The sequence below is a fragment of the Lepidochelys kempii genome, chromosome 9 (assembly GCF_965140265.1).
Source record: "Lepidochelys kempii isolate rLepKem1 chromosome 9, rLepKem1.hap2, whole genome shotgun sequence".
NCBI lineage: Eukaryota > Metazoa > Chordata > Testudines > Cheloniidae > Lepidochelys > Lepidochelys kempii.
Window position 1 is genome coordinate 4,821,088 of NC_133264.1, and position 20,629 is coordinate 4,841,716.

At 46.6% G+C, this 20,629-nt stretch overlaps 1 protein-coding gene across 8 annotated transcripts in view; it reads right to left on the bottom strand.

The window, feature by feature from the left end:
* Positions 1–20,629, bottom strand: part of LPP (LIM domain containing preferred translocation partner in lipoma) — a 449,897-nt gene that overhangs the window by 408,900 nt on the left and 20,368 nt on the right. For 2 of the 8 annotated variants that reach the window (XM_073359053.1, XM_073359054.1), the window contains exon 1: positions 7,205–7,638. The gene's annotated coding sequence lies outside the window, so the exon portion shown is untranslated. Of the gene's footprint in view, positions 1–7,204; positions 7,661–11,053; positions 11,150–20,629 lie in introns of those variants that run through there. The other 6 variants (XM_073359049.1, XM_073359048.1, XM_073359047.1 and 3 more) reach the window with 6 other exon arrangements.

Consider the following 20,629-nt stretch of genomic DNA (forward strand, 5'->3'; position numbering starts at 1 on the left):
CAAGGCCAGATCCTCAGCCGGTGTAAGTCAGGGTAGCTCCGCTGAACCCCACACTGATTTCCACCAACTGAGAATCTGGCCCACAGATCTTAATATTTGAAACCTGGCTTTGGATTTTTTTGGCGTGCATCAGAATGAGAAGACGAGAACAGAAAGGTTCTGTGTACAACACTGGCCCCAGGGTGAATGGTAGGGCCAAACTCCCATGAAAAACCCATGAGCCTGAAGCAAAAGCCACTTTGGAAGTTGAACATCCAATCCCTCGCTCAGCGCTCAGTCGACAAAATTAACTGGCTGGTTGCTTTGGTGCGGAAAGCCTCCAAATGATGAAGCAGTCACCCAGCAGGATTAGCGCTCCTTGACCGTCAGCAGCATGAGATAGTCGGTCAATAGGCTACTAAGAGCAAAAGTGCTCACAAGACAGCTGACAGAGTTCATACAATCAGCTGGTTCTTTATCTTAAAAGAAGATACTCCAACACTTAGGGTTATGTTACAGCATCTCCCTGCTCTGCAGCCTCCTTCTGACCCAGTTCTTTGGACCTTAGCCCCTGCCCACCTTCTCAGACATGCCTCAGCCTACAGAAACTCCAACAACTCATCCATTTCAAACTCTTCTTTCTCAAACACCCTCTTTGCTTTGAAAATCCTTCATGGGCCTGTTCTGGACTAGCTCCAAGACGAGTCCCTCGTCTCTATAGCTTCAACAGCCACTTTTGAGATTTCTCCTTCGCAGCTCCTGCCATCAGAAACGGCCTTCCCTACACCCCCATGTGGGGCTCTGCCCGATTCAGAGCAGGGAGTCGAACCCCGGGCCCGACCACAGGCTCCTGGCTATTCTGAGATCCCTCTCTGTAGGGCTGTTCAGAAATTCCAATCCGGCACTGGACAGCCTTCCCGACAACAGTTTTGTCGAAACCAATACATTTCCACAACAGGTTTGTTTTGGCAAATCGATATTTTCCGATCAATGACATTTCACTGAAAAAACCCCAAACAGCTCTTAGCCCTTTTGTGCCTCTCCACATAGAATTAACTGATAACCAACACAATGTTCTAGATGCACTTTGTAGGTCAGCCGCCCTGTACCATAACAACGTATTGTGTTAACAGGACCCTCATCTAAACCCTTCAGGCAAAGCTGTAAAAGCCCCCGGCCGCAGTCAAATTGTACAAGAAGAAAGGAAGGGATTCGAGTGCACAGCCTTCAGGGACATGAAAGCTCTCATTGGCATCACGGCTGCAATCAGAGGCAATAGTAATTGCGGGCCCGCTGATTAGCAGGAAATGAGAAATCAATTCAGGGCACTTGTAGACAAAGCAATCATCCAGAAAACGAAGAACACAACACAAAAAATAGCCTCCCTTCTTTCCAAGTGCACTTCCCTAAACTTCAGCTTTGAACAAACCAGGAATTTTTAAGCACAAGCATTCAAAATGGAATCTGAAGATTCACCCATCCGTTCGGTTTTCACCTGGACAGTGCAGGTTTCGGCTCGTGCGTCCAGGTGCCATTTGACAAGCCCTGATGTCGGTTTTTTTAATCTTGGGGGGAAGAGGCGGAACAAGGATGGGGCCTGGGGGAAGGGGCGGAACAGGGGGCAGGGCCTTGGGGGTCCCGTTGCCAGCCATTAAAAAGGTAGCAAGCCTAACCCACACCTTTCCACATTGCCTGGTGCTGAATGTTCTAGCTGGCCGGCGACCGACTCCTAGTGTCGCATAAGCAGTTCTAGGACTGTGTGTGTTGTTCTGCAACATTATCATGTGTGTAACTGTGTACTGGGCAAGGTTACACAGCTGAAGAGATGAGAAAAAGATTCCATGACCCACTACAACGTGGCTTTTTCCAGCAGCTGAGTTTTGGGGCTACAGTTTTCAAAAGTGACTAGTGATTCTGGATGCTTCATTTTTGCGGTGGCCCAGCTTGAGACACCTGAAGGTGGCCTCAGCATTTTCTGAAAATCAGCAGCCTTTAAGAGGTCTCAGGACTTGTCTACACAGAGCAGCAAAGCGCCCCAGAGAGGTATGACTTCTAAAGAGCACCTGCGTGCTGCACACTGACTGGCCCAAACGAAAAGTGCCCTAGTGCACATCAACGTAGTGCTGTAGTAAAACCTGAGGCCCCCTTAACTCACTGCTTGTTTTATAAAATCTTGGTCTCTTGTTTTTAGCAACAGCTGCTTTGCTGGTAAAAATACCTCGTTAAGAAGCCCTACAGAGATACACCGTCATTTTGTGGCTCAACTTCAGCATCAGGAGTCAAGATATCTAAAGTCTATTCCTGGCTCTGACACAGACTCATTGTGTGACCTCAGACATGTCACTTAACCACTGTATCGGCAATGCTAAGTGGTACGCTGGGGCTGATAATTACTTTCCTGTCTTTTAGGGGTATGGCAAGTCTGTGTTATTTGTAAATCCCTCCCAGATAGAAAGTATCACATTTGTACATATTTCGTGACTGTTGATGGAAAGCTTCACCTCCAGAACAACAGACGATTCCTTCCATTTTAGCTGGCGCACCCTCCCTTGAAATCACCTTTTACTAAAGATGATCCCACTGCTACAAGCTCTTGCGGGTAATAAGAGGGTTTTGGTTTTTTGTTCGTTTTTTTAAAAAAAGGCAAATGAAGTGGTACCAAAGACGAGGCCCCGCTGTGAAATGACTGAAGTTCCCATGCAAACAACCCATTGGCAAAGTCCAAATGCAAGTGAAATGACCAGTTGTTAAAATGCTCTTCAATTTCATGGCAATTTGCCAAGGGAAAATTACACACAATGTACAATTTAATTGACTGTTTTCTATTTCTTAACATCCAGTTACCGCCCCGCTCCCTGCATCTTTTTGGTTTTAATTTCAACAGGTTATAACAATTCTTTTTTGAGAAAAAATTGCCTACACTGATGAAGAGAGATTTATCTGAAAAACAAAAACTATAAGGAAGGGAAGCAGCTGCCACAATGGACAGCTCTGCTGGAACTGGTCTCTGCGATAGCTGCAGAGTAGGAGCTTCACAATGCACAACCAGCACAGAGCAAGAACCAGCTTCCTTCCTAGCACAGGGAGCCAGCTGGATGTTAGAAAACTCTTTAAAGACTGATGAGTCTCAATATTGTGCCCCCTCTACCAAGCAGTAGCAGATTTGGGGACTTTGCAGGTCAGGTTCCTACTGGAGGAGGAATTGGTGATGCACAGTCTGGGTATATGCTTAGTGTAATTTCTTTATTTACACCAGATAAACCAGTCCTTGAATAGAGGTGGTCAGAAATAGCACACAAGCTGTTTCAGAAATCTCATCCCAAACACCAATACCTGGTTCTCAGGAAAGCAATTCTGCCCCAAGAATTGACTCTATTAGACAGATTAAGGCAGACCGTCAACTCTCCAGCTGCTTGCAACATATCCCACAAAAGAACCAGATCACAAAGCTAACAACAATACAGCATTTCTTCAGAGACTGTACACTGCTCACAGGCTAAGGGAAAAAAAACTTCTAAGATTAAGTAACATCACTACCTGGTTTCAGAGTAGCATTCCTGCCATAACAATATGTTGTTGGGACCACATCATATACTGACAACAGGCGTCAGTGGTATTAAATACTCACAGATTTCAGTTTGCCTTTGAGTAATCGTTGCATTAATTTTCAGTGGGAGTATAATTTTACCAGTAAAAAAAAGAATACTTTATAAGTAATAGCACTTTTCAGCCTAAGGTTGCAAAACTCCAGCTATCTGGATCAGGAGCTTAACATACGGGAGAGGATTGGCTTGTGGGAATCAGGACATCTGTGTTTTATTTCTAAATTTCCCATGGTGCCTTGGCTATGTCACAACCACCAGGTGCCTCAGTCTCTATACCTGTACATCGAGGATAACAATCTCTGTCCTGGCTCACCGGCTTGACTCAATATTTGTTAAGGATTCTGAAATCTTCAGTTACAGAGGTGCAAAGAAACATACACAAATACACATTACAAATACCATAATCCAACCACCCAGCCTAGGCAGATTGATAGATTCTCAATCCCTTTCATATCGCAATGCACCATCGCCTTGGTACCTGGGTGTTTTCCCCTAACCTCCACAAAGAAAGTTTGAAAGGTTCCCAAGGTAGCATAGATCAGGGCATTTTTATTCCTCCTGTAGCATGTGAGTTGTTACTGTGCTGCAATAACAGAACGCTTTGAATGCAGCAAAGTCCTGCACTGGGCGAGCCTGGAGGCTGTTCTGTTATCACTCCACCAGGCTGCAGCATAGAGATGAAGCACAGCGTACAAGCCAATTCCTCCCACCCCACGGAAGACAAAGCAAGTCCTCAGCACTCAATACATCATTGAAACCTGCTGAGCCCGCCCAGAAATGCTTCAGAAACGCATTTAAAGCTCTATAAGGAGCTCTGTAAGCACGCTGACGTGCAAGCCCAGAGTGCAGAGTCATTAATAAGGCGCACACTCTGGATTGCTGGGCCTCAATAGGAATATCCTGTGACAGTTGTCCTAATTCACAGGGCTTTCCTTAATGGCTCCATCCACGGAGCTCATGCCAATCCTTGACGAGGCATCCATTAGAGAGTCTGATTACCATCAGTGATTACAGGGTTTGCCTGGTGTCTTGAAAGGTGGCTGGACGGACTGCTCTGGGAGGCTGCAGTCCTCGGGTTATCCACCCCCCGGGATAGCATGGACAGTAGCAGCATCAGCTGCTCCCCCGTACTGCCTTGCTCAACGGGTCTCAGTCCAGAGTGAAGTGAGAGAGGAGATCAGCCTCCATGGACCAGTTAACCCTCATGCCCGCCCAGCACGCGCCCTCCTGGTGCTGAGATGAGATGGAGCGGCATATAAAACTTCACACCATCTTTGTGCTCATACAGCTGGCGAGAGACCCTAAATACGTGCCTCTCCTGATGAAATGCCTTTTTCCTCTCTCTCTGGTATTGTCTTGGGGCCCAGCTTTAGTACGCCTAGCGAAGCCTCACTGACTTCCTCATTTTCTCTTCCAACATGCAGTGAGTGGGGGGGTGGGGGGGAATCAGATGAACAATGTGTCACAATCCTTGCCCTGGCACAAATCTTTTTTTTTTTCCCCTCAAAAGCACCAACCTCAGCATCCACTGGTTGGAGAATTTTGGGCCCACTCTTGCATGGGGTCACTACATATTTCCAAGCGCGACCCTAAGTGGGGACCTGAGCTTGGTTTTCCCTGATGAGTGATGCAGGCACTTGCGTGCTTGGCTAGAGGAATCTTTCCTCTTCCAACCAGAAGAATGACTGAATGACAGACGTGTTTGGCAGTGAAATGACACTCACACTTCGCAGAAACCTACAAGGCTCAGGAGTCAAACACCCAAAAAGCACAGCACACCAATGACACTGAAAGCATTCAGTCCCACTGGTGGAAAGCATGTTGATATAAACATGTACAGAAAAGGAAAGATGGTCTTTTGATTAAGGTATTGGACTGGGATTCAGAAGCTGTACACTCTTTGGGACCATGACTAGCCCTTACTATGTACTGCTATAGTGCAGTGGTTTTCAACCTTTATTTATGGACCCCTACAAAATTTCAAATGGAGGTGTGGACCCCTTTGGAAATCTTAGTCTGCAGACTCCCAGGATCCACAGACCACAAGCTGAAAGCCATTGATGTATTGCACAGCACAATGGCACATTTCAGCACAGCACTCATTTCAGTTAAGGCCTTAAAGAGCTGCAGTAATATAAATGATACGTTGAAAAGCAACGAAGGTTTAAATGCAACTGAGATTTGCAAACTCCGAACACAGTCAGTGTCTGCAAGACTGTGTGCAGCAAGTCCTTTGGCCTACTTACCCTGATCATTCAGAGGCTGACTGCCCTTTGATTCATACCTTAAAGTAGATGCCCATTTGATGCCAACAATGATCAAGTCAGTTGCCCAGCTGAGTGAGCACCAATGCAAATCCTTCCCGTAATTAAAAAAAAAAAAAAAGGATAATTTTTAAAAAAACGGTTTCAGAGTAGCAGCCATGTTAGTCTGTATTCGCAAAAAGAAAAGGAGGACTTGTGGCACCTTAGAGACTAACAAATTTATTTGAGCATAAGCTTTTGTGAGCTAAAGCTCACTTCCGATGAAGCTTATGCTCAAATAAATTTGTTCGTCTCTAAGGTGCCACAAGTACTCCTTTTTAAAAAAAAACCTTCGTTCTTGCTCTACGCTTTAAAATAGGTAAAGTATGAAGAAAGCAGACTCAATCGGTCTAAAATTTACTAGCTGGAAAGAAGATATAGATATCCGTGATCACGACCAGTGATTTAAATCCCTTCCCATTCTTGCCCCTCTCAAACTCAAAGATTTAGGACACTTCTCTCCATTAGAAATACAGTGTTCAATCCACTCAGAATCAACGTTAAAAGCTCTCCCCCTTGTCTCTGGGGGGAAAGAAATTACCCTGCACATGCTACAGAATAATGAATCCAAAAGGCAATAAGAATAGAGGGACAAATTCCAAATTCCTGGGCATGGCTTTAGTTGCCACAACTAAAACAGGAAACAAAATGTTCCAGGTCTTTTTAGAGCGTCCTTTCTTGATGAACTGTAGTTTCCTTTCAGGAAAGGGAGGGCTGGGGGAAAATCAGATAGTTGTAATATCGGACAGATTATATACTCACACTAAAGAGGAAAACACAAAAGAACAGGAAAAACTATACACTGAAAACTTGGGAAGAAAAAACCTCAGCCTGTTAAAATGCTTAAACTTCTTCCTGCTGCACAATAAATGTAGTTAAATATTAACTTTTGCAGCAAATATACCTGCAGGTTATATAGCCCCATTAATACACGCAGTTGCTCATGAGACCAAAATTGCACATAAGCTGTGTTTTACCTGCTGAATGCTACTCTAGGGGTATACTTATTTCACTCTGCAATACTCTACTGTCCTGCTGCATTAACCTGTGGAACCAAAGGACGGAGTTGGAGCCTGCTTAAAGGATCTTTTCAGCTACAGCCAAACATTAGGCCCTCAGGGAATGACAGAGCCTGGGGTTTGAATTTGAGATGGATCCACCAGGTAAATCTCATTGCTGCGGGAGGTCTCTTTCTCTTTGACTCCTGCTCAACAGACCAGGTTACAGGTCATAACACGCTTCACCTCCTCCCCCAACCAATCCATCTGATTAAACAAAAAACCAAGTCCCTTGCTTCTGCAATAACCACGTACTTACTGGAATTCAGATGATCTCCTTCACTAAGACGCTCCCCCCTAAAGCAGATGGCATTAGGAAGGAGATCCAGGAGCTAGAGAGCTGAAAACTGACGACAACTGGCTTCCAAAACAAGGGGAAAAGAGAAAGGAAAAAAAAAAAAAACTTACTCCAGGAATTCAAACCCTGCTTCCACCAAACCCTGAGTCACCTCCCCTCCCCTTCCAATAGACCAGTGCGATGGGTAAACATTTCCAAATATGGAGATCAAGACTCCAAAGGATGTCAAAAAAATCACCCTTCTCTCCCTAGCTTTGCCACTTAGACGACTTGCCCATCTTGAGACAGAATTCTGGGCTGTGTGTGAATTATTAACTCTACGGGACGCACACCACGCTGCAAGGCCCAGTAGCACTGCAATTCTTGAGTCTGCACTTGGGAAGCTCCCGGCTCGAAGTGCCACACGCCAAGTGGATTTAATTCCCTTTGCAACAGCGTACTGGGGAAAAAGCAACCAACCAACAAGGGACAGGTCTGAGACCTCAGGAGACCCTTGTTACGCATTGTTACGCCACCTAATGCCAACCCCAGGGCCAAGTCTACACTAGGTAGTTTTACCAGCAGCATTTTTGCAGGCATATTGCTACCAACATTATTGGCCTTTGCTGGTCCCACGCCTCCTCCCTGGAAGAGACAGTATCAGCAAGAGGTGCACTGCACCGTGCGTAGGCAGCCCGGCGTCCCCTACACCACCGACTTCGCTGCAGGGCATTGTGGGATATCAACACTCCTCTTGGGGAATTGTGGGAGCTTGGGGAATGTGTAATTCAGAACATTTCCAACAGTAACGGGCTGTCAAGCTGATGCTACCATAGTGCCTTTTAAAAAAAAACAAAAACAAAAAAACAAGATGCTGTCCGATTTAGAGGCACTGAACGCCTCTGTATGGCCAATCAACTTTAAAAAGTGGTATTTTTAATACAGCATTTGGTTTTAATCAAAACAGCACCAAGGGTTCTGGAGGGGCATCAAGGGATCAAGACAGAGTGGAAGGATGGTCCAGTGGTTACAGCGCTAGACTAGGACCTGAGAAACCCAGGTTCAATTCCTTCCTCTGCCACAGATTTCCTGTGTGACCTTGGGCAAGTCACTTAGCCTCTCTGTGCCTCAATTCCCCATCTGTACAATGGAGATAATAGCAATGCCCTATCACACAGGGTGTCGTGAGGATATACATCTGAACTGCTATGATACTGCAGTGATGGGGGCCAAATAAATACCCAAGATAGGCAGCGAGGGGCACACAGCAGGCACCAAGGCCTCCAGGGATCAAGGATATGATCATTCTGATGTCACGGGAGATGGAGAACATGAGCACCTTTGCTCTGGAGAAACCAGAGCTCTCTTCCCTGTTAGGAAGAGAATCAAGCGTAGTTTAACGCCCTTCCCACCGCACACAAAACCGAGATAAACACACGAACACCCGCCCCTCCTTTAAATGTAAGAGCCTTAACATGAGCAACCATTAATTCAAAGGGCAATGAATGGGATGCACAAGAGCACAGCGTGTTGTGTTAGCTCGGACGGGTTGCTGGTTTAGGTCTTTCCTGGGAGGTGGCCATTGACTTACTTTTTTAAAACCCAATGACGGCACTCAGAGGGGCCAGCTGCACTTGCCGTTGGCATGGAAGCCAGGCGCATTCCTAATGCACCAGGGTAGACTGTTCTATCCCATTCAAGGGCTAATCCCCTGGAATCAGTGGGAGCAGGCTCTCTGCCGTTGTGGTGATAAAGGCCACATCAGTGCCTGGATAGATTCTGTAAAACCACCTGCCCAAGGAAGGCAGAACAAGACACTAGGAAACACAAAAAATGGGCAGCAGAAGCCTCAGAGCGCCCAGCACAGAGAGAGCAGAGAGGCGGGTGTTAGAAAAGCTGTTACAGGAGCACACCGACCCTCTGTGGATCAGGACTCAGAGCACAAATAGGGAAAAGGGCCAGCCACATTTAACGAGCACCAAGTGCCATCACGTCTGCCGGGAGAAGAAATATTAGCTGTGTCAGCTCGAGAGAGAAATCACCCACCTGCTCTACCAACCACGAGGGGAATGCAGGCTGCAGCGAGTGGGGGGCTAAGGGAACGCACCCCGAAGGAATGCAAGCTGTTGACGTGCCCGTCTGATTTACACAGGGACTGGCAGGATATGATTTACAGCCACTCGGCCTGTAGCATGGGACTAATGGGTCAGTGACTTTACAGGGAAGGGTTGGACTCTCAACCAGAGATAACGTATCAAGAGAAAAACGGGCTGAGAGCCGGGGACCGAACCCATCCTGGTCAAGGTAACGATCCGGGCTGGCAGGCAGCCTGTCTTGGGAGCGCTACTTTCCAGCAAGTTTAAACAATGCCAATTCGATTGGAATAAAGTGCTAATCTCCCCCGAGCAATGACTGTGTACCAGTGGCATGCAGAGTGAACCACATAAACAGCCAGGATGGCACCTTGAGAGCGCATGCAAAGCATCGCATTACATGCAAATAAGTGCATCGTCTTTTTATGACATGAGCATATTAGAAACCAAAATGCCCCAAGGGCCTATTCACTACCCTCTCATTCCTGGGCAGCTCCGAGGATCTCCCCCCATTTTCCTTGCTCCAATTTTACCTTACTCTTTTCATTACTATGTTGTCTACTTAGCGTGTCAGCTCTTCTGTCTTCACGGAAGACTGCAAGGCATCTAAGCACACCAGGGAGAAATTCTGCCCAGACAGAGATCACTGATGTACAACACAAACTGCTCCTTCCCTGCACACGCTCAGCTTGTGCTGGCCTGGGAAGCAAAAGCCTGGGGACTGAAAAGAAAAAAAAAAATCCACCCCAAGTCCTCTGCACAGCCGTACGGATCACTAACACTAGGCCACTGGGTCAGGCCACAACCAGTTTCACCTAAATGACATGACGTAACCAGGATCCGTCAGTACATTTGATTCATAACCGTCTCAACAGACAGAGCGCACAGCTGCAACACGCGCACACCGCGGGGGGCTTCTGCAGCGTCACGGGGAGACACAGGGCGAACGCCAGGCCCCCATGCAGAAGGCGAGGATCTGGTGCATTTCAAAAGCAGCTGTCAGATTTGCAGACTGAAACTATGCGCTGTCAAATGTGTTAACGCAAAGGCGTGTGACTGCTCCCATTTGCAGACAAAGGGCAAATACTGGGTCACAAAGAATTAATATAGACAGAAGTCAGAGAAAAGCAGGAGCTGGCTTTTATCATCTTGGCCAGAAGCATTTCCCTAGGCGGCTGAATCTGGTAGCTATGAAATGGCTCCAGGTACAGAGAGTACATGTGTGCATGCATAGAAATACTTTACGCTCACGTACACACAGATGATATATTACACACGTGCACATACATGTCTCAACGTTATAGATCTCCCGCTTCACTGTGTACTGCACATACATGTTTCATCTATATCCTCACTGCTACATTTTAGGTATTTACATCTACACACACCCCTCACATATATTATAGACACACCTGGTGTCAGACCTCAGCACACCCACTTCAGTGAGCGCAACAGAAGCTCTAAAATTCTGCTCAGCCCAGGGTTCTGAACGTTAATCGCTTTTCAGAGGTACTGAGCACCTCCTACTCCACCACAGAAGGCACCGAGTGCCAGGGCAAGTGTGGAAAGTTAACTGTGGAAAGTTAGTGCCTGGGTCTAAAACTTCAATGAGCCTCCTCTCTCCATTCAGTGATTACGATTCCTTACGAAAAATCACAAACAAGGGTCTAGAGTTGGAATTCCTGGGGCGAAGCCTGCACAGAATTGCCCGTGTTCCACGAGAAATAGGTCTACGTACCGGTTCTGGCGCTGAACACTCCTAGATGAATGCACAAAGGCACTTTGAAGATATTCAGGGTTTCTTCCTTCCGAAGTCTCCTCCTGAGTCACAACCCTGGATTTAGAGTAACAGCCGTGTTAGTCTGTATTCGCAAAAAGAAAAGGAGGACTTGTGGCACCTTAGAGACTAACCAATTTATTTGAGCATGAGCTTTCGTGAGCTACAGCTCACTTCATCGGATGCATGCCACCAATTTATTTGAGCATGAGCTTTCGTGAGCTACAGCCCTGGAAAGACACACAATTAACCCCCGTGATGAACAATTTATTTTCCAAAGCTTGCAGTTTAAACCACACTACTTCTGGGATGTTTTGAGCATTGCCCTTGTACTGCAAAATCAGATAGAGGTTTAGTATGTGGATTCCTCTGGGACACCCACTGTCTGCAAGTCGAACAGGATTACAACTAGTGCCAGCCAGGACACTGAGTGAAGCAGACTTTCGAGGCACCATGCTAACTTCTGAGAAGAAGGGGAGGAAAAAGGAGACAAAAATGACGTGGGGGGGGGGGAGTGAATATGATCAGCTGGCAAGCATACCTGGGCTGCTCTGTTGCTGTTAAACCCCACCTTATCCATTTAGGAGGCCGGATGTGATCCTCCACCCCAACATTTTCCACAGTCAGAGTAATACACACGTGGAATTACTTAGTGCAGTTCTGGGACCAATACGGTTGATCATCAACAGGAGTAAAGTAAGGAAACCAGTGGAGAAGCTTTTGTTGGCCTTTCCCTTTCCTACTCGGCTGGATCCACATCCCGGGTCCTCTTGCTACTTGCTACGGGACCGCAGCTCCAAAGTGAACCTGACTCAATTCCTATACATTTCACTTTGCTGCCCTTCTAGGGGAAGCCCTGAAAACTCAGGATTGTGTCAGTTTCACCCTTGCATAAAATGTAAGCGGGGTTATTCTTTACCAGTCAGAGCAGGGCACTAGGAGTCAGGAGTCCTGGTTCTCATCTTGGCTTTGCCACTCCAAGTGTGGCCAACCCACATGACCGATGTGTTTGCGTGTGGTGCGCTGAGACACACCACTAGGGTTCATCAGGCTGCACGGTTTCCATTTGTGGCTGTGATGCTAGAACCACTCAGCTGAGGTTTGCAATTCTCTCACCTGTGCTACTTACGAGGAAATATTTTTCTATCACAAGTAGTAAAACCCCAGCAGTTACGTCTAGACCGTTTACAGTCATGCAAGAGGAAGGCACCTAGTTTTCCCACAAACTGGACACCTCTTCTGTTGCTTCCCCAGCAGGACTATAAAGGGTACAGATTCCAAAGGGAGGATAATTTCCTTCCCCTCCCATTTGCAAAATATCCTTTTTAAGAGTAGTTTCTTTCTGCACCGATAGCCTGACGCTGCAATACTGACATCAAAGGGTGTATTTTGCCATGGGTTTCAACAGGAGCAGACCCCTAGCGTGGAAAAGTTGTTAATTTGCATTGGGCTCAGTCCTGCGATGTATTCAGCACTCTTCCCTGATCCATCCACAGCACATAGGCATGTGCTCAACTTTAAGCACCCCAAGTAGTACCACTGAAGTCAATGGGACTATTCACGTGCTAACTAGCATTGATGAGGCCTCAGCGGGAGTGCTGTGTCCAGTTCCAGGCCACACGCTTCGGGAAAGATGTGGACAAACTTGGAAAAAGTCACTGGGAGAGCCACGAAAATGATGCAAGGTCTAGAAAACAGGTCCTATGAGAGGTGAGATTGAAAAAACTGGGTTTGTTTAGTCTGGAGAGGAGAAGACTGAGGGGGGACATAATAACAGGCTTCAAGTACATAAAAGGCCGTTACAAAGAGGAGGGTGATAAATTATTCTCCTTAACCACAGAGAACAGGACAAGAAGTAATAGGCTTAAATTGCAGCAAGGTTGGACATTAGGAAAAACTTCCTAACTGTCACAGTGGTTAAGCATTGGAACAAATTACCCAGGGATGTTGCAGAACGCCATCGTATGAGGTTTTTAAGAGCACGTTAGACAAACACCTGCCAGGGATGGTCTAGACAATACTTGGCCCTGCCTCAGTACAGGGGACTGGATTAGATGACCTATCAAGGCCCCTTCCAACCCTGTGTTTCCACAGTTCTTTGTGCTTTGCTGCACTGGTCAAAGCACTCAGCACCTTTCAAGATCAAACCTAGTATGCTCTCCCTGTGACTCAGCCCAGCACTGATGCATCTCAGGATCTGACTCATGTTCAGGAATAAGAGGCACCAGAGTTATCAGCGTTCCTAGTGCTTACTGCAGGCGTCACCAGACCTATAACTTAAAACAGGCAGAGCCAAGCCACAGACAGACTACATACAACAGCCTAAAACGCAGCCCATTACTGGCCTCTTCAACTTATTGCACAGTATAGACAAAGATGAAAAATTATTGCGGATAAACTCAGCCAACAGGCAAATGCTCTCCATCCATCAAAGACGAGACAAGTACAAGCAAATATTAGGGGTGTGTGTGTTTACATTTCATGTAAAACTGATGTAGTTATATGCAATTTAGGCGCTGCCCATAGGCTCCTGGCAAGATGACCTGAGATCTTATTTGCAATGGGGAAACCTACAGACCATTCCCCACTAGGTCTAAGATTGATTCAGCTGAGCCAGCATTAGTGCCACTGGGAGCCCAGTGTAGACAATGCTCCTGTGACCAGACCTGGTTTTAAAACAGTTCCGATCAGACTTTGCGTTCAGCAGGTTTGACGAAAACATTTTTTAAATGTTACCACTGCGTACAGACACTAGTCGGCTGCTGGGTTCCACGTGTTTCTAAGCCAACTGGGAGTCGGCTGTTTATTCCCTCGTTCTGGGTTTGTGCCATGGGACATTCTCCTGGGCTCAGACCCTTCCTTGGGATGTTGTTTGCCACTGCCCATCTTCTTTTTTTTCTTTGGATGCCCAAGATAACAAACCTGATGACTGGTGCTCCAGATTTTCTGAAAATAAAACCCCTTTGTCTCGCGTGTTGGACGCTCAAAGATGGAAGCACCCACAACCACTAGTTACTTTTGAAAATCTCAGCCATTAAAGTGGCAATTGTCAAAACTATTGTACGATGTAGCAGCCTTTTAAAAAAATAAGAGGAGGAGTACTTGTGGCACCTTAGAGACTAACCAATTTATTTGAGCATAAGCTTTCGTGAGCTACAGCTCACTTCATCGGATGCATACCAGCTATGCTATCACCTGGCTATCAGCTGGCTATCACCTGGCTATCACCAGCAGGAGAGTGAATTTGTGTGGGGGGGTTGGAGGGTGAGAAAACCTGGATTTGTGCTGGAAATGGCCCACCTGATGATCACTTTAGATAAGCTATTACCAGCAGGACAGTGGGGTGGGAGGAGGTATTGTTTCATGATCTCTGTGTGTATATAAAGTCTGCTGCAGTTTCCACGGTATGCATCCGATGAAGTGAGCTGTAGCTCACGAAAGCTTATGCTCAAATAAATTGGTTAGTCTCTAAGGTGCCACAAGTACTCCTTTTCTTTTTGCGAATACAGACTAACACGGCTGTTACTCTGAAACCTTTTAAAAAAATAGATCTCATTCGCTCTTCTGCTAATTTACAACATTTATCCATTCTGAGGCCTGGCCGACAGTTGAAAACCTTACTGGGGTCACTATTTTGGTTAGGGGTGTGATTTTTTTTTTTAAACCGAAATAGCGATACCAGTAAAAGTCCTAATGTAGATGCAATTACACAGGTATGAAGATGCCTTATACGAATGTAGCTTACTCCCCTTCCAGTAAAGAACAGCTGTCCTACTGAAACCATGTCTGCACTGGAGGGACTGTACTGCCTTTAGCTACACCGATACACTTAAAATAATGTGTAAGCAAGCTCTCAATGAGTTAGTTATCAGTGTGAATTAACAGGGGTCTGTTGGTGTGTGATTGACAGGTGTCTGGGGAGGAGGGGGGAAACTAATTTGCCTGCCTTTGTCCCTAGACTTCAAGCCACCTCTATCTGACCTTTTCATTTGAAATGAAAAACACTTTAAAAATCTGGAGGATTTAGAACGATACAGTCTTACACTTTAATACCCGTGGTGTCCAATGCTTGGGATTCGTTGCCAAAATCTTCAAGATTAGGTTCCTAAATATAAATGGCCTAATTTTCAGGACTGCTAAGCTCCTTTAGCTTCCATGGACTTGAAGGAGATTCCAGGATATTCAGCACTGCCGAAAAACCAGGCCGCTCACCTTTTGGTGCCTGAACATTGACTGCGGAGCCTATATTAAGCAGCTCAGTTTGATATTTCATAGAATCAATCATAGAATATCAGGGTTGGAAGGGACCCCAGAAGGTCATCTAGTCCAACCCCCTGCTCAAAGCAGGACCAATTCCCAGTTAAATCATCCCAGCCAGGGCTTTGTCAAGCCTGACCTTAAAAACCTCTAAGGAAGGAGATTCTACCACCTCCCTAGGTAACGCATTCCAGTGTTTCACCACCCTCTTAGTGAAAAAGTTTTTCCTAATATCCAATCTAAACCTCCCCCACTGCAACTTGAGACCATTACTCCTCGTTCTGTCATCTGCTACCATTGAGAACAGTCTAGAGCCATCCTCTTTGGAACCCCCTTTCAGGTAGTTGAAAGCAGCTATCAAATCCCCCCTCATTCTTCTCTTCTGCAGGCTAAACAATCCCAGCTCCCTCAGCCTCTCCTCATAACTCATGTGTTCCAGACCCCTAATCATTTTTGTTGCCCTTCGCTGGACTCTCTCCAATTTATCCACATCCTTCTTGTAGTGTGGGGCCCAAAACTGGACACAGTACTCCAGATGAGGCCTCACCAATGTCGAATAGAGGGGAACGATCACGTCCCTCGATCTGCTCGCTATGCCCCTACTTATACATCCCAAAATGCCATTGGCCTTCTTGGCAACAAGGGCACACTGATGACTCATATCCAGCTTCTCGTCCACTGTCACCCCTAGGTCCTTTTCCACAGAACTGCTGCCTAGCCATTCAGTCCCTAGTCTGTAGCTGTGCATTGGGTTCTTCCGTCCTAAGTGCAGGACCCTGCACTTATCCTTATTGAACCTCATCAGATTTCTTTTGGCCCAATCCTCCAATTGGTCTAGGTCCTTTTGTATCCTATCCCTCCCCTCCAGCGTATCTACCACTCCTCCCAGTTTAGTATCATCCGCAAATTTGCTGAGAGTGCAATCCACACCATCCTCCAGATTATTTATGAAGATATTGAACAAAACCGGCCCCAGGACCGACCCTTGGGGCACTCCACTTGATACCGGCTGCCAACTAGACATGGAGCCATTGATCACTACCCGTTGAGCCCGACAATCTAGCCAGCTTTCTACCCACCTTATAGTGCATTCATCCAGCCCATACTTCCTTAACTTGCTGACAAGAATACTGTGGGAGACTGTGTCAAAAGCTTTGCTAAAGCTTTCAGAGCATTATGATTAGGCCTATCTGGTATTAGGGCCCAGTCTTGTCAACAATTACACATCTGGGTAACTTCACTCTTACTCACCAAGTAACTGTTTGCAGGATTGGGTCCTTATTAAGTTTATTTGGTTTCTGTGTTTATTAGGTTATATTATTTTATACACATTGACAATAATAATTTTTCTGAAAAGAATTCAATAAAAAAAATCATGCAAAAAATATAAGCTGGAAGTGGGTTTTCTCTTTTTTTTTTTTTTTTTTGGATGATTTTCTTCTCCTGCCAACAGCCAACCCTTGTTGGGAAGTGAATTGAGTCAAAGAGTGACAGTTACCACTCACTTTCTGCCTTCTCGGAGGGGGGATTGCTGCAGAAAACCAGGAGGCCAGACACTCCACTGGTGTAAATCGGCACGGTTACACTGAAGTCAATGCTAATTTACAGCAGTGGAGGTTTCCACCCATGATGAAGTGCACACTCTCCTAATCTATCGTGCCCAGCAGCGAGCTGTTCTGATAACTAAGGCTTTTAAATCAACCACAACTGGAGTGTCCATGTCAGACATGCTGGGACTCACCACTGCTGTGCTCTCAGGACATCCTGCAAAAGGAAGGATGATGTCAGAGGCAGTACGGGCCAGCTGCGTCCGCGCTGATGGGTAAAATTAGCTCCAGGAAGAGGAGCATCTCAACCACAGGACTTGGCATACATAAGGGCAGGAGGGCTTTCCTATGTAAACCATGACCTCACCTCCATCCTTGCCTGCATTCCTGAGCCAGCAAACCTGGCTGCAGGAACAAATTATCAACTTCGCCTTTACACTAAAGCTTCAGGTTTACTCCCAATGGTCATAAAATTGTCCCCCAAAAAGGGACCGTATAGATTTATTGCGCAGTGCATTCCTTCAGAGCAGCGCAGAACGGAAGGGCTCAGACTACACTGGACAAGTACTAGGGTGCCCCAGCAAGCCAGGCACCCAACCGGAAGGGGCCAAGAGAGGGAAAACATTCATGCCATGAGTGGCTCCTTTCTCCAGCTCCACCCTTCTGTCCCAGGAAGGAAGAATGGCAGTAAATTCTCCCTCCCTGCAGTTCTGCAGACAGAGTCAGGGGCTGTGATTCTGCAGACCGCTCCTCAAAGCACAGGGCTGCCAGCTTGTGGGGCCCCAGTATGATGCAGGTCCCATTGTAGATGGCGTTATTTAAAACGTACACACCGCTGCCTCTGGAGGCAGGTGAGGAAAGGAGGAGAAAGGCAGGCGGGGAGGCTGAGGAGCGAGGGAAAGTGAAGTGCATCCGGGAGGGGCTCCCGGGGAACAAATGAGCGAGCCGGAGGTTCAAAGGAAGCCACCAGAGGGGAGCAGTATGGAAGGAAAGAGGGATCAGTCATCATGAACCTTGATTAAAATGGACCTTGACAGACTAAAAATCCCGGGCCTGATTCTGCACTGACCTACGTTTGCCAACAGCTGTCATTCCGATTTACACCTGTGCATAACTGAGAGCAAAATCAGGCCCTGTATATTTTTTTAAACATCTTAAACCCATCCCCATGTGGCTAATCAACACCCAGATTATTGAAAGCAGATTATTTTCAAAACCGCTGAATTGACTTCTCACCATTTATTGTCTGCATTTCACTTAGGCTAGACACTGTGAACGACACCAGTCAGTTTCACTTGCTTCTCCCCTCGTACTCCTCTCTGATCCAACAAAGAAACCAGTTGCAGGGTCTCAGTTTCAACAGGGAATATTTTACAATCTCAAACCAAAAAAAGGGTTGCACAGACTATCATTAATAGGGTAGATTGGGACATCATTGTGCCAGGCAGTCTACAGAGCAAGAGACAGTGCCTGTCCCGAAAATTTATACAGTAATCTAAACAGACAAGCCAGACGAAGGGTGGAAGGGGAAACTGAGGCACAAAGAAGGGAAGTGACTTGCCCAAAGTCATGGAGCAGGTCAGTGGCAGAACCAGGAACAGAACTCAGATCTCCTGATTCCCAGCCCCATGCCTTATTTAGCCAGATACTATTTAGATCGCAATCGCTTAGGGCAGGGAGTGTTTCTTTGTAGATGTTTGTATAGCATCTCGTACAACAGGATTACTAAGACCTACTACAATACAAGTGAACATAACTAGGAGCAGTGGGGTTTGTATTAGAACAAAATAAATGTTCCTTCATCTGTATGTATTTTAAGCCCTTCAGAACAGAGACTGCTGCTTTCCACGTTTGTGTACAGCAATAAGCACAAGGCAATCCTTAAGAACTTAGTGCTATAAAATAAATAATTTGGGGGGCTTTCATATTAGATTTTTATTAAAGCAAAATTCTAACTTTGGACCTAAACTACTGGACAATCTTGTTCATTCATGCACTTTCATTGAAGCAATTACATTTCATTTCACCAGCTCACTCTTATGGGTCACCAGATCTCACAATCGACTTTGATTCCCAACGTCACCAACCTTTCATGAGGTTACGTATTTTTAAAGGCATTATCGCCCATTATCTAAAAAGGAGTATAATCAAAAGGCACTCAGTAGTACCAGTAAATCTCTACATCTGGTTTAGAAATGTCTGTTTCCCCCGACCCCTGAGTAATAGCACAGTGCCCTGGGATGAGTGAACATTAGCTATTCTCTTTCATTTGACATTTTAATACTAAATTGTCATAGTTTCAGACTTAGACAGAGCGAGAGGCTTAGAATGAGGTCATCGGGCCCCAACGCCTACATTAAAAGTTCATGGTCTTAGTTGCTTTGCTTTATCATCTAACACTCCTCTCCAAAAGCCGCAAGATCAGAAGACGGATTCTCCAAACAGCTGGCACCATAAACAATGGATTGGCGCCTGTCCCAATCTCCGTCCAAACTAACCGGCCCAGGAGCTCCATTCGTTCAGGTAGAGTCTCAGGCCTGCGAGACCCGCACGGAGTCCAGAGGTCTCTCCTTTGATGTCTCACAAAGCGAGTGAGCAAAGTAAGGGTTACACCTAGCCAGCACAGAAATAGAACTGGGGCTGATTTTGTTTTCCAGAGAGGCTTTTTTTTAATTAAAGCATTTATTTTTCAACACTATTTTTTGAGTTTTCCGTCAAAAAAGTCAAATGTTTGTAGGGTTTCAGTTCTTTAACAAAAACCTGAAAAACTTAATCAGAACTGGGCATTTCCAGCAGAAATGTCCATTTTCGTCAAAAAGCTGCTTACTGTCCTTTTTTTATTTTAAATGAAAAAATTTTGACCAGCTCTAAGAGCTGCTATTATTATTACGCTCCTTCACAACACGCACCTAGCATGAGCCGGGATGTGCTGTTCCACAGCGCTGGGCCACCCATCCTCTCCACTGCCTGAATGCCCATCTGCTGTCAGCTATTGCAAAGGACAAAAGTCACCACGGTGGGCTGGAGGAGGAGGTTGCGTTTGAACTCTTTGTGCTCTGGAGCCTAGCGAGCACCCGACATGTAGGTAACTCCAGGGAGGCAAGTTGGAAGGGACAAAGCCCCCTAGCCCAGGGGTGGCCAACCTGTAGCTCCGGAGCCCCATGCAGGCTCTTCGGACGTTAACATGCGGCTCCTTGTCTAGGCACCGACTCCAGGGCTGGAGCGACAGGTGCCAACTTCCCAGTGTGCCAGGGGGTGCTCACTTCTCAACCTCTGGCTCTGCCACAGGCCCTGCCCCCCCCACCCCTTCCCGCCCCCTCCCCTGAGCCTGCCGTGCCCTCACTCCTCCCCCCCCAGAGCCTCCTGCACGCCATGGAACAGCTGATCGGGAGGTGCGGGGAGGGACGGAGAAGCGCTGATCAGCAGGGCTGCCGGTGGGTGGGAGGAGCTACGGGGGGCGGGGGCTGCTGACGTATTACTGTGGCTCTTTGGCCACGTTCATTGGTAAATACTGGCTCATTCTCCAGCTCAGGTTGGCCACCCCTGCTCTAGCCTGTAACATGAAACACCTCTGCACCGTGTCTCCACTGCAGATCTGATGCTTGGCTCAGACCTGGAGCAGAGCGAAAGGGACAAGTGACCTAAGGCCTGATCCAAAGCCCAGGGGAGTCAATGGAAGAACTCCCATCAACCTGAGTGGGCTCTGAAGCAGTTGCCGTGTCTAAGAATGCAG